Here is a 12756-nt window from a genome sequence, read left to right as displayed (position 1 = left end):
TTGAAATTCATTCATTCATTTTTTTTTTCAGACCAAATAATTTGGGGTAGCTGTGGAGATTTGAATTTCTAATGTTTTAATTAGACGATATTAATATGGTTAGTTGCATTATGTTTCAATTGAAAAATTGATCAATTAATTCAAACCATGTTAATTTGGTTGATTTCAAAGGAGCATGAAACTTCTTAGATATGGAGTTCAAGGCCAATGGATTAACGTGTAATTCAATGTTTTGCCACTGAAGATTAAAATATTGGTGTTGATATTGATATAGCAATCAAAATTTCAATATAATGGATATATCAATAAAATATCTATTACTTAAAAAATCATACCTAATTTTGAAAACTAAAAATGTTTTTAGATTCAGCTAGAATAAAAATGTTTAACTAGGAAAGATATAGTCATGGTAAAGAAGTTATAAAGAAAACAAACACAATTTAAAAAGGGATAATTATAGTTGTAGACCCTCTACAAAATTTATTTTCATAAATATCTAAAGTTTTGAATATTTTCAATATTAAGGTTTTAATTAAAGACAGGACGAAAATACTTTAATTTATGGGTAGTTGACCTTCTTTCATAGGTAGTGATCCTGAAGGGTCACAAACATAAGCATAAGTGGCGATCCCATGGAATGTCGAACATGAACATAAGAAGTGAACCCGAAGGTCCATAAACATGGAAAGTAAACAGCACAATAGGAGTGCTAATTGAAGCCATCAACTCAACATTAGGGTTGGCAAAAATCTCCATGGGGTCAAGTCATCGCAGGTACCCGCCCCAAATCCCCGGTTTGATTGGGGATGAGGTCAAACCGAGGACATAAAAAGGTATCCTCGCCCCGTCCCTAACCTCGTCCCCAACAAAGATGATATAACAGTGATTCATGCTATGCATTACATGTTTTTTATGCACCTTTTACTAGGAAAAATGAATTATCACATGAGTTTTCTCTTGAATTTTGGCTTAAGTCACAAAATGTAGCTCTTGAAGGTCTAATTGGGCTTTGATTATGATATTTGATGATTTGGAGCTAATTTGGTGAATTTTGAAAATTATTGTTGGGTATTATGCCCTAAAACTTGTAGATAGTAAATGTAATTAATTGACTGTCATCAATAAAAAGTTATTGATGTTATTTGAATAAAAATTATTGATTGCGTTGTATTATATTTTGTCTTAATAACCCTAAATCCAATAAACTAACATAGGTTGTCTTATGAGTCTTGAATAGTATGTGGAGACATATAGGGATCAACGTTTAAGATACAACCTAAATGGTCTATAGTATAGGGACAAGGTTGGGTACCTTATCCTGGTAACACTATGGACACGACCCACTTTGTATTTGATAGAAATGCAAGATCCAACTCGTTCGTGTAGGTGACATATGAGTGGGGGTATCTTATGCAACGAGTTTGCATAATATTGAACCGTGAAATAGTCACTATTAGATGTAACACCGTTGACTAGTTAGGTTTCTATTTCACTAGGATAACCTAGGCAACTTAGTCTTAATCCTGAGTATATTATAAACTCCTGTTCACGAGGGATTATCCTTTGATTTATATGGGTGAGAATGATCAGTTCGCTGACTCAATAACTTCATCATTTTGAGGACAAGATTGAGTGGGGAGCTGGGAACATAATATTACAAGATGAAATTCACTTTTTCTCAACTTTAGGGTAAGTAGATAAGTGTTCCCTTAAATGGTGCATCTGGGACTTGAACAAAGGGCTATACCCTCTCGTTGGTCTAAGAGGGATTTTTATTTAATGGTCGGACCATAAATAAGTTGTGTTGGGATTGATGCCCTAAATCTCGTAGGGTCTTGTAGTTTGTAAACACTTGTATGAACAAACATTTTGTGATTTATAAAATAAGATATTCTATTCACATTGTCTATGAAATATATGATATTTTAGTTGCATTAACCACAAACCAATAAACTAAGATCCATGGTTATCATTGTAACTTAAACATATATGTGGGGGCATACAAGTGGATCGTGTTTTAAGTGATAACTTAAATGGTCTGTAGTATATGGATAAGGCTGGGTACCTTATCCTAGTGACACTACTCGTATGACCCGCTTTGTAGGTGTTACAAATGTTGAAAAGTGCTACAAATGATCTGATCCTAATCATTCATGTATTAGACATGCAAGCAGGGATATTCTATACAAAAGAGTTTCTATAAGACTGAACCACAAAATGTTTATTCTCGTTATATAACACAGTTAATAATTGAGACTTTCATTTCACTAGGATGACCATAGGTAACACGACCTTAATCCTGAGTGAGTTGTGAACTCCTGCCTGTGAGGGTGGTCCTTTGATTTGCATGGGTGAGAGTGACCAAATTGTCGATTAAACAAGCCTACCATTTTGGGGATTCATTTGATTGGGGAGCTGGGAACTCATCTACATAAGATGGAATTCACTCGTTCCCTCAAGCAGGGGTAAGTAGATACATTGCTTCTTTAAGGTTTGATTTCGAGTCTTAAACAATGTGACGCCACGCTCTCTCTTGGCCCGAGAAGGGTTTAGTCATAGTGGGACTATGATCTATTGTTCATTAGAGGAATCAGTGGTACTTAAAAAGTTATATATAACTACAGGGGCAAAATGGTAATTTGGGCTAGCTGTACTTACGAACGATTTGTGAAGGGTCATCGTATTGTTGATTGGTTATATCTAATGGACACAGAGATATATCTGTAGTGCTTAGAGTGCAACTATTGGTCTTTAGTAGAGTGCCCGCAGTTAACGGATGATGGATAATGTGATTGAATAGTTTAATTAGTTATTCACGTATCATTGGAACTTCAAACTACAGGTCCATAAGGTCTCCTTGGTAGCTTAATGGATTTAAGTTGGGAATTAGTTTTTGAGTTAATTGAAATGTTCAAATTAACAAGAGGGAATTTGATTATATATGATATAATTAAATTAATTAAATTATATATGATATTATTGATATAATGTATTTGATACATTATTGTTTGATTAGAGGAACTAATCTTTGGATATGATTCAAATATATTTTCTATGAATTAGATTCATAGTTATTAAATTTAATATAAATATGATTTATATTAAATACCATAAAATAAAGAAAAAGAACTATGGTTTATATATTGTTATGATGCAATATTAAAACTATAGGTTATGAATATAATATGATAAGTTAGTTATCATATTTATTTATATTTATTAATTATTTGATAATTAACTTCCTTTTCTCCATAACCACCCTTAGTGGGTAGTTATTTGGTTTTATGGAAAATGTAACGACCCGACCCCCTAGGACTTAGGTAAGACCGTTATTAAAATAAATGCATGCACAGAGTTTAAAACGACGCTTAGTTATTTGAAATAAATGCTAATTAAACAAGAGAAGTTCATAAGGCATTGATTAAATGCAATTGTTAAAACAGTTAATAGGGTACCCAAAATTCTTAAAGGCTAATCAAAGACATATAAAAGAAATAATCCTTAGTAATAAATTTTAAACAGTAAAACCAAATAACAGATTTCAAGATACGGAAGCAAAGAGGTCTAGTCCCAGTGACACGATCATGAATTCCACTGCGCCATCGCCGGTACATCTTTACCTTTTCCTAAAACATCAACATAAGAAAGAATGAGTATGAAATACTCAGTAAGTAATCCCCACCACTAGGGTCAGGCTAGGCATTTATGTCCTCTAGATTCCCACCTATGGTATATAAGCACATGAAACAGACAAGGGACTGAGTTCTATCCTATTATAGTTAAGTATGCCCACAAAACTGGTGAATCCCGAAGGAAACACAAAATTGGTGAATCCCGGAGGAAACACAAAACTGGTGAATCCCGAAGGAACACAAACTAGTGAATCCCGAAGGAAACACAAACTGGTGAATCCCGAAGAAAACACAAAACTGGTGAGCATCTAACTAATCAATGAGGATATTCACACAGTCTCAACGTTCTAAGAATCAACACCGTACAATTCTAAAACATACATGAAATCCTTGCATCACATACACATAATCCTCAACAACATACTATACAATATTCATGTATACCTTACATCATAATTCCACAACATGCAAGTATACCTCAACACCAGTAGATCAGACATCGACATATGAAAACACATACTATCACATACTAACGATTAAGTACTTAGGTGTGTATGTAAACAAATCAGAACTCGTGCCAGAACATACTTTGATTCAGTTCATACTGTCAATCAACATGCTAACATTTACCATAACATACACTCATCACACTAGCATACAACTAAAGCCTGGCCCGTGCGCAGTTCCAGTGGTAAGATTACTTACCTTAATCGAAAATCCACAGATAAACTCAGACAACCAAACGATGACTACGGTTTGAAGAAACGACCCTAACATACGAATACAACCATTAAGTATCAGTCCAAAAAATAATTGCGACATCTCAGAGTCAAAACCACAATACCCAAAAGCTTACCCAAGGAACTCGCTTAACAACCACTTCAAATCTCCTTCCAACAGATTTTAACTCCCAGTGGACGACAACTCGGAACCCTAGAGACACAAGGGTTAAGTCAAACTTAATTTAGTGATCAAAGCGTGCCCACAAACAAACAATAAGGATTATACCTCTTACCAAAACTCTTGTCGAACTATCTCGAACCCGCTGGACAACCCCTCCAACAGTTTCCTCGATTCAAATCTAAGGCCAAAAAATAATTCGAATAAGTTAACCTTCATTCCAAACTTAATGGGGGCCCAACTTCCACCCAAAACTTCACAAAAGGCTTACCTAAAACTGCCAGATCCAGCGAACCCAAAGATGACGGCAGTGGCAAACGGTGAACAGAGGGCTAGGAGGCGCTATAGCTGGAGACTGGAGCAGCAGCGGGCGGCGGACGCGCAGATCCGATGACTGGGCTCAGACCTGGGCCAAATCGGCATGGTGGGCGGGTCAAAGTGGGAGTAGAGGCGGCACATAGATCTGGTGGCTTGTGCGGCAAAGGGAGGGAATGAGGGAGGAGCGGTGGTCGGACGACTGTGCAGACGGCGGGAGGCACGGCGGTCAGTCGACTGTGCAGATGGCAAGGAAGGCGCGGCGGGAGAGCTGGGTGTCTGGCAGTGTGTCTGATCGGCAGGATCTGGCCGACCGGAACCCACGAACGGCGGCGATTGGACGGCTGAGAGGGAGGGCAGTGAGGCGGCATTGGAAGCAGAAACGGGGGGGGGGGGGGGGTTGCCGTTTGAGGAAGAAGAAGGAGAGTGTTGGTGGTTTTTTTTTTTTTTTAAGAAAAAGATAATAATAAAAGTAGGATTGATGGGGGTTTTAAAATATAATAATTAAAAAGGAAAGTATAATTATAATAATTTCTTTCCGTTTCGAAAGGAAAATTAATTCCTGCCATAGCCTTCACATTGAAATTCAAAATTTAATAATTTTAATTTTTTCGCCAAACTTAAATTCCCGTATTTATACTTGAGATCCAAAATTCCAAAAATGCCCTTCGACCAAGCAATTATTGAATTACCAAGGATAACGTTACTAAAATTGCATTATTTTATAAAAAAAATGTGCGGGATGTTATAGAAAAGTGAGATAAATGAAATTGTTTTAATTATTCCAAAGGACAAGTGAATACTAGACACGATTGGAAATTGAGTTACTATATGATCACTTGAGAGACTAAACGATCGACTAAAAAGTCTATGCGATAGACTCGTTCATCTACACGACAGTGTTATTCCCTTCTCGATCGTCTTCATCTTCCACTCTATACTTCCCCTATAACCAAAATTAGCCAAAGCCCACCACTCCTGGATTCTCACACTGAGAATACCAAGGTCACCAAGTGGTAGTGTCCCGGTTGGTTCGAGGATCGAGTTGCTGTTTGCTACTTGTTCGAGGGACTTCGAGACTTGTTCGCGCTCGTGAACGCGTTAGATCGAGGGATTTACACTACAAGAATTTTGACTTCTCCCGACGTCATATTTCATCGGGAAAGTGTGGAAAATCCGTCGAGAGAGGATCTTCCGACACATAAACGGTCGTCGGGAGTTTGGTTGGGAGAAATCTGTCGGGAGAGGATCTCCCAACGAACTTTTGAACGGCGTCGGGAGTTAGGGGAAACTCCTGACGCCTAGTATACGGCGTCGACAGTTCCAAGAACTCCCGACGAGTTACTATTCGTCGGGAGTTCCCCCCTAACTGTTGACGTCGCGTCGGCATCGGGAATTCCCCCATAACTCCCGACGCCACATAAGCGTCGGGAGTTCTCCCATAACTCCCAACATCTCGTAAGCGTCGGGAGTTCCCCCTAACTCCCGACGCTACATAGGCATCCGGAGTTCTACCATAACTTCCGACGCCGTTTTAGAGTGGGTCGGGGATCCTATATGCATGGGGAGTATTAAAATTTAATATATCATTTGTAATTTTTTAAAATTTGATCTGAAATCCTATGAAACATATTATACCAAATAAAGATTCACATAAATGAAAATGAAGTCCATTTTATAACAAGTAAAAAATTACAATATCCAAACGAAGTTGGTACTAGAAATTACAATATCCAAACGAAGTCGGTAAACATTCTTATCAGAAATACATAAAAGAAGTAAAATGAAAACAACATCTAGAACACTTCTCCAACACAACATCTTCAACAATTGTCCCAGCTCTTCTCCAAATAGCATTCTACAATGAAACAAAAATATTGAAATGTTATATCGATAAACAATTCAAATTCACGTTCAAACTCCAATACGAGTGGTAATAAACATCCAAACGAGTAAACAATGATGACCAACACACATAAAACTCAAATTTGTCCCCAAAATGGTTTGAGGAATGAATATATGAAACTGGGTGTAACTTAGACTGCAACTAACTATTGTTCTTTACATTAATAATTTACATTTAAAAGGAAAATAGAGAGGATCATCCCAATAAAACAACACTACTTTCTCCATATTTTGCTTCTAATCACAACAACGAAGACAATAAATAACAAAGTTGTTTCTTCTTTCTTTGACAACAAACATAGTTTTTTAGATACCAAATAAACCAAATGGAGAGAATAAGAGAAAAAGCAAGTGAGAAAAAAAAACAATTAAAACAATATGTGACGCCAAGAAAAATTTAAAAAGCTAATTAAATTGCATTGGCAAGAAAAACATGGTCATCCTTACAAAAATCTCATAAAAAAATATGTAATTTTAATTTTAGTTGTATGTGGCATCATTATGAACCAAATCAGAGCAAGAGGCAAGGAGAGAGCAAGAGACAAGAGAGAGAGAAAAAATGAATGTGGCTGAAATAAGGGGCAGATGAAAGTCTAAACTTTAAAGAATAGTATAGGAGAGAGAAAGAGGCAAGGAGAGAGCGAAAGGTAGGGAGAGAGTGAGATTCATGGAGAGAGCGAGATTCAGGGAGAGAGCGAGATTTAGGGAGAGAGCGAGAGGTAGGGAGAGAGCGAGATTCAGGGGGAGAGTGAGATTCATGGACTTTGATTAGGCTTTTGAAAAATCAAGGCATGGTGGGATGCTTATCTAATTTGTATGAGAGTGCTGAAGCTTTAAATGACACATATTTACAACCAAATCAGAGCAAAAACACCCTTTTGAAGCCTAAAGTTTCACATATTTCCACAAAATAGTGCAACTACACAGGCAAAAAGAAATGTGGGAGGAGGGTTTATGAAGGATGTGGTTACTTACATGGTGATGGATGATTTGACTATGAACCAATGTCCACCATTTGTAGTATTACTCTCCTTAACAAGTTTAATATCAAAGAAGTTGGTGCTTTGGTGGAAAAAGTCATTACTTTGGATGTCAATCAGGGTGTGAAGCTACTGAGGGCATCTTTGCAAGCGAGATTCAGGGAGAGAGCGAGATTCATGGAGAGAGCAAGATTCAGGGAGAGAGCGAGATTCATGGAGAGAGCGAAATACATGGAGAGAGCAAGATTCATGGACTGTGATTAGGCTTTTGAAAAATCAAGGCATGGTGGGATGCTTATCTAATTTGTATAAGAGTGTTGAAGCTTTAAATGACACATATTTACAACCAAATCAGAGCAAAGACACCCTTTTGAAGCCTAAAGTTTCACTGTCTGGCTCTACCTTGCTTTTGCCTAATATTAAATCTTCAGCTGATCAAATGAAGTTATACAGGTGCTCTTATAGATGTGACTATAAAGTTTCTAGTAATCCTAAATATCTTTGTCCGAGTTGTTCGTATGTTATGAACCAAGTCTGTGAATTTGTGAATCCACCTAATAGTGCAACTACACAGGCAAAAAGAAATGTGGGAGGAGGGGTTTGTGAAGGATGTGGTTACTTACATGGTGATGGATGATTTGACTATGAAACCAATGTCTACCATTTGTAGTATTACTCTCCTTAACAAGTTTAATATCAAAGAAGTTGATGCTTTGGTGGAGAAAGTCATTACTTTGGATGTCAATCAGGGTGTGAAGCTGCTAAGGGCATCTTTGCAAGCGAAATTCAGGGAGAGAGCGAGATTTAGGGAAAGAGCAAGATTCATGGAGAGAGCGAGATTCAGGGAGAGCGTGAGATTCATGGAGAGAGCGAGATTCAGGGAGAGAGCGAGATTCATGGAAAGAGCGAGATACATGGAGAGAGCGAGATTAATGGACTGTGATTAGGCTTTTGAAAAATCAAGGCATGGTGGGATGCTTATCTAATTTGTATGAGAGTGTTGAAGCTTTAAATGACACATATTTACAACCAAATCAGAGCAAAGACACCCTTTTGAAGCCTAAAGTTTCACTGTATGGCTCTACCTTGCTTTTGCCTAATATTGAATCTTCAGCTGATCAAATGAAGTTATACACGTGCTCTTATAGATGTGACTATAAAGTTTCTAATAATCCTAAATATCTTTGTCCGAGTTGTTCGTATGTTATGAACCAAGTCTGTGAATTTGTGAATCCACCTAATAGTGCAACTACACAGGCAAAAAGAAATGTGGGAGGAGGGTTTGTGAAGGATTTGATTATTTACATGGTGATGGATGATTTGACTGTGAAACCAATGTCCACCATTTGTAGTATTATTCTCTTTAACAAGTTTAATATCAAAGAAGTTGGTGCTTTGGTGGAGAAAGTCATTACTTTGGATGTCAATCAGGGTGTGAAGCTGCTGAGGGAATCTTTGCAAGCGAGATTTAGGGAGAGAGCGAGATTCATGGAGAGAGTGATATTCAGGGAGAGAGCGAGATTCATGGAAAGAGGGAGATATATGGAGAGAGCGAGATTCATGGACTGTGATTAGGCTTTTGAAAAATCAAGGCATGGTGGGATGCTTATCTAATTTTTATGAGAGTGTTGAAGCTTTAAATGACACATATTTACAACCAACTCAGAGCAAAGACACCCTTTTGAAGCCTAAAGTTTCATTGTCTGGCTCTACCTTGCTTTTGCCTAATATTGAATCTTCAGCTGATCAAATGAAGTTATACACGTGCTCTTATAGATGTGACTATAAAGTTTCTAGTAATCCTAAATATCTTTGTCCGAGTTGTTCGTATGTTATGAACCAAGTCTGTGAATTGTGAATCCACCTAATAGTGCAACTACACAGGCAAAAAGAAATGTGAGAGGAGGGTTTGTGAAGGATGTGATTATTTACATGGTGATGGATGATTTTACTGTGAAACCAATGTCCACTATTTGTAGTATTACTCTCCTTAACAAGTTTAATATCAAAGAAGTTGGTGCTTTGGTGGAGAAAGTCATTACTTTGGATGTCAATCAGGGTGTGAAGCTGCTGAGGGCATCTTTGCAAGCGAGATTTAGGGAGAGAGCGAGATTCATGGAGAGAGCGAGATATATGGAGAGAGCGAGATTCATGGACTGTGATTTGGCTTTTGAAAAGTCAAGGCATGGTGGGATGCTTATCTAATTTTTATGAGAGTGTTGAAGCTTTAAATGACACATATTTACAACCAAATCAGAGTAAAGACACCCTTTTGAAGCCTAAAGTTTCACTGTCTGGCTCTACCTTGCTTTTGCCTAATATTAAATCTTCAGCTGATCAAATGAAGTTATACATGTGCTCTTATAGATGTGACTATAAAGTTTCTAGTAATCCTAAATATCTTTGTCCGAGTTGTTTGTATGCTATGAACCAAGTCTATGAATTTGTGAATCCACCTAATAGTGTAACTAAACAGGCAAAAAGCAGTGGATAAGTTCTTCGGTAGGTATACTCGAATACCAATAGGGAGTAGTCTGTGAAGCAACACATGACAGTCGTGTGTTTTCAGCCCCGATATTTTTCCATGTCTATCATTGACACATCGTGATATGTTAGATACGTATCCATCAGGGAATTTCACTGATTTCAAATACTTACAAAACGAATCCGTTCACCATTTGTTAATGTGTATGCTGTGTGTGGTTTTACAAATTTGTTCTCGACCTGTATCAAGTGTAGGTCCTTTCTTATCTTCAAATCTTGTAAGTCTAATCGAGCGCCGTTGTATCCTTTGTTTTTCCTTCAATATTTAATAATGTGCCCACCAAATTGTCGCATATGTTTTTTTCAATATGCATTACATCCAATTTATGTCGTAACAATAGTTTGGACCAATATGGAAGTTGGAAAAAAAAAAATACTTTTTTTAGTCCAGTTTAGAATTCACTTTCTTTTTTTATCTTGCTTCGATGGATGTTTGCTAAGCATAGAAAAGTTTAGCGTATTTATTTGTTGTAATATTTCTTCTCCATTCATTACGACTGGTGTAGTCTACGTTCAACTTTATCATCATGTTGTCTACTTCGACGCCAACTATGATTCTCCGGAAGATAACGTCAATGTCCCATAAATGGTATTTTCCCTCTTATCCTGAAGGACGAGTTATCTTCTTTGCATATTGGACATACTTGATAACCTTTTGTACTCCACCCAGATAAGTCACCGTACACAGGGAAGTCATTAATCGTCCATAATAAGGTAGATATAGTTGAAAAAACTCACCAACAACAGAATCATAAGTTCGCACACCAATTGTCCACAACTCTTTCAACTCTTCAATCAACGATTACAAGTAAACATCAATTTCCTTTCCAGGAGATTTTGAACCAGGTATGAGCAAAGACATGAAGAAGTTTGTTTCCTTCATGCATTTCCAAGGGGGAAAATTATAAGGAATTATCACCACAGGCCACATACTATAAGAAGTGCTCATATTTCCAAACTGATTGAAGCCATCTGAAGCTAATCCCAAACGAACATTTCGAGGATCTAAAGTGAAATGAGGGAATTCCTGATCAAAATGTTTCCACCCCTCTGCATCAGCTGGATGTCGCAATACATCATCTATTTCAACTCGTTTATCTTTATGCCATCTCATGTCAGAAATGCCTTCTTTTGATGCAAACAATCGTTTTAATCTCGGTATCAATGGAAAATGATGCAATACCTTATGTGTTATTTTTTTTACCCTTGCCATCATTAACTTTGTACTGAGACTCACCACAAACTGGGAATTGTTGTAAATCTGTAAACTCTTTCCAATACAATACACAATCATATTTGCATGCTTGAATAGACTCATAACCTAGGCCTAAATCACACAATTTTCGCTTGGCTTCATAAAAGGAAGTAGGTATAGAGGTGCCAGCTGGAAACGCTGCTTTTAACAATTTCAGCAACATTTCAAACGATTTATTACTCTAGCCGTTTAGAACTTTGATATGCATCAACTTCACTAAAAAGTTCAAGGACGAAAATTGGAACACCCAGGGTATAATTCATTACGTGCTTTGGTCATTAAATCTTTGAATAAGTTCGTGGTATCTTTTTCTTGACCATTAAAGGACATTTCATTATTCTCAATCCTTCCTTCATTTGCATTTTCGTTTTCAATTTGAACTTATAAATCGTTTATAAGATTCAACATCTCATTTTCTTCGACAGCATTACTCTCTATACTATTTACTTCAACATCCTATATTGAATGACTTATATGACTTCTAGATAAGTTTACTGGCTCTCCATGATACACCAATTCACAATATGAGGGAGATATTCCATATGTTAATATATGTCGTTCCACAATATCTATCTTTTCCCAAATTGAATTCATACAATTATTGCATGGACATCTTATTCGTCCGAAATCATTAACATGAAATACTTTGCCATTCTAAGAATCGTGATACTCCTTCTCTATACTCCACTGATAACTTATTCCTTAGTTTATTCCATTCTTTATTCATCCTTGAAAATAAATATTTTCTGATCAACTTGTAATCCAAAACAATAACCTGGATTAAAGGACAAAGTACAAAGTACAACGTATTATTAAGCATTGAGTTCCATAATTTTCATTTCTTAAGGCAAAATAAACACATAGGTCCCTAGACCACTTAAATTGTCTTAAAAACTTTCAAATGTTTTACTTAGTACGTCTCCAAGCTTTCAATTTTGTGTCTAATATAGGCCTTTCATCTATTCAACATCTTCTAAAATTTACAAGCCTATTGGACACAAAATTTAAAGTTCAATTTTCTATTAGACACAAAATTTAGTTCTATATCTAGTAGATTCTTTAAACTTTTTTAAAATATTAAATGCGTTAAGTACCAAATTGGAGGTTTAAAGATTTATTTTATGTTTTTTAGATTAATATAAGCCTTTCATTTATTCAACATCTTCAAAATGTTAAAAATTTCAAATACGATTTTAATGGGCATAATATTGATGGGCATGATTTG

General features: G+C 36.6%; 1 long non-coding RNA gene across 1 annotated transcript; it reads right to left on the bottom strand.

Annotated features, from left to right (window-relative positions):
• Positions 1–3392: 3392 nt before the first annotated feature.
• Positions 3393–5263, bottom strand: LOC150034812 (uncharacterized). The gene is made up of 5 exons (XR_016531449.1): positions 4804–5263; positions 4648–4713; positions 4489–4565; positions 4338–4402; positions 3393–3626 (listed from the first exon to the last, which is right to left on the bottom strand). It is a non-coding gene; the product is annotated as an uncharacterized LOC150034812 (long non-coding RNA).
• Between the last annotated feature and the right edge of the window lie 7493 nt (positions 5264–12756).

Source organism: Benincasa hispida, chromosome 8 (genome assembly GCF_027475165.1).
Source record: "Benincasa hispida cultivar pf3 chromosome 8, pf3_genome.v1.1, whole genome shotgun sequence".
Classification (NCBI taxonomy): Eukaryota; Viridiplantae; Streptophyta; class Magnoliopsida; order Cucurbitales; family Cucurbitaceae; genus Benincasa; species Benincasa hispida.
Note: the sequence above shows the minus strand (reverse complement) of the source record. Positions and strands in the feature narration are given on the sequence as shown.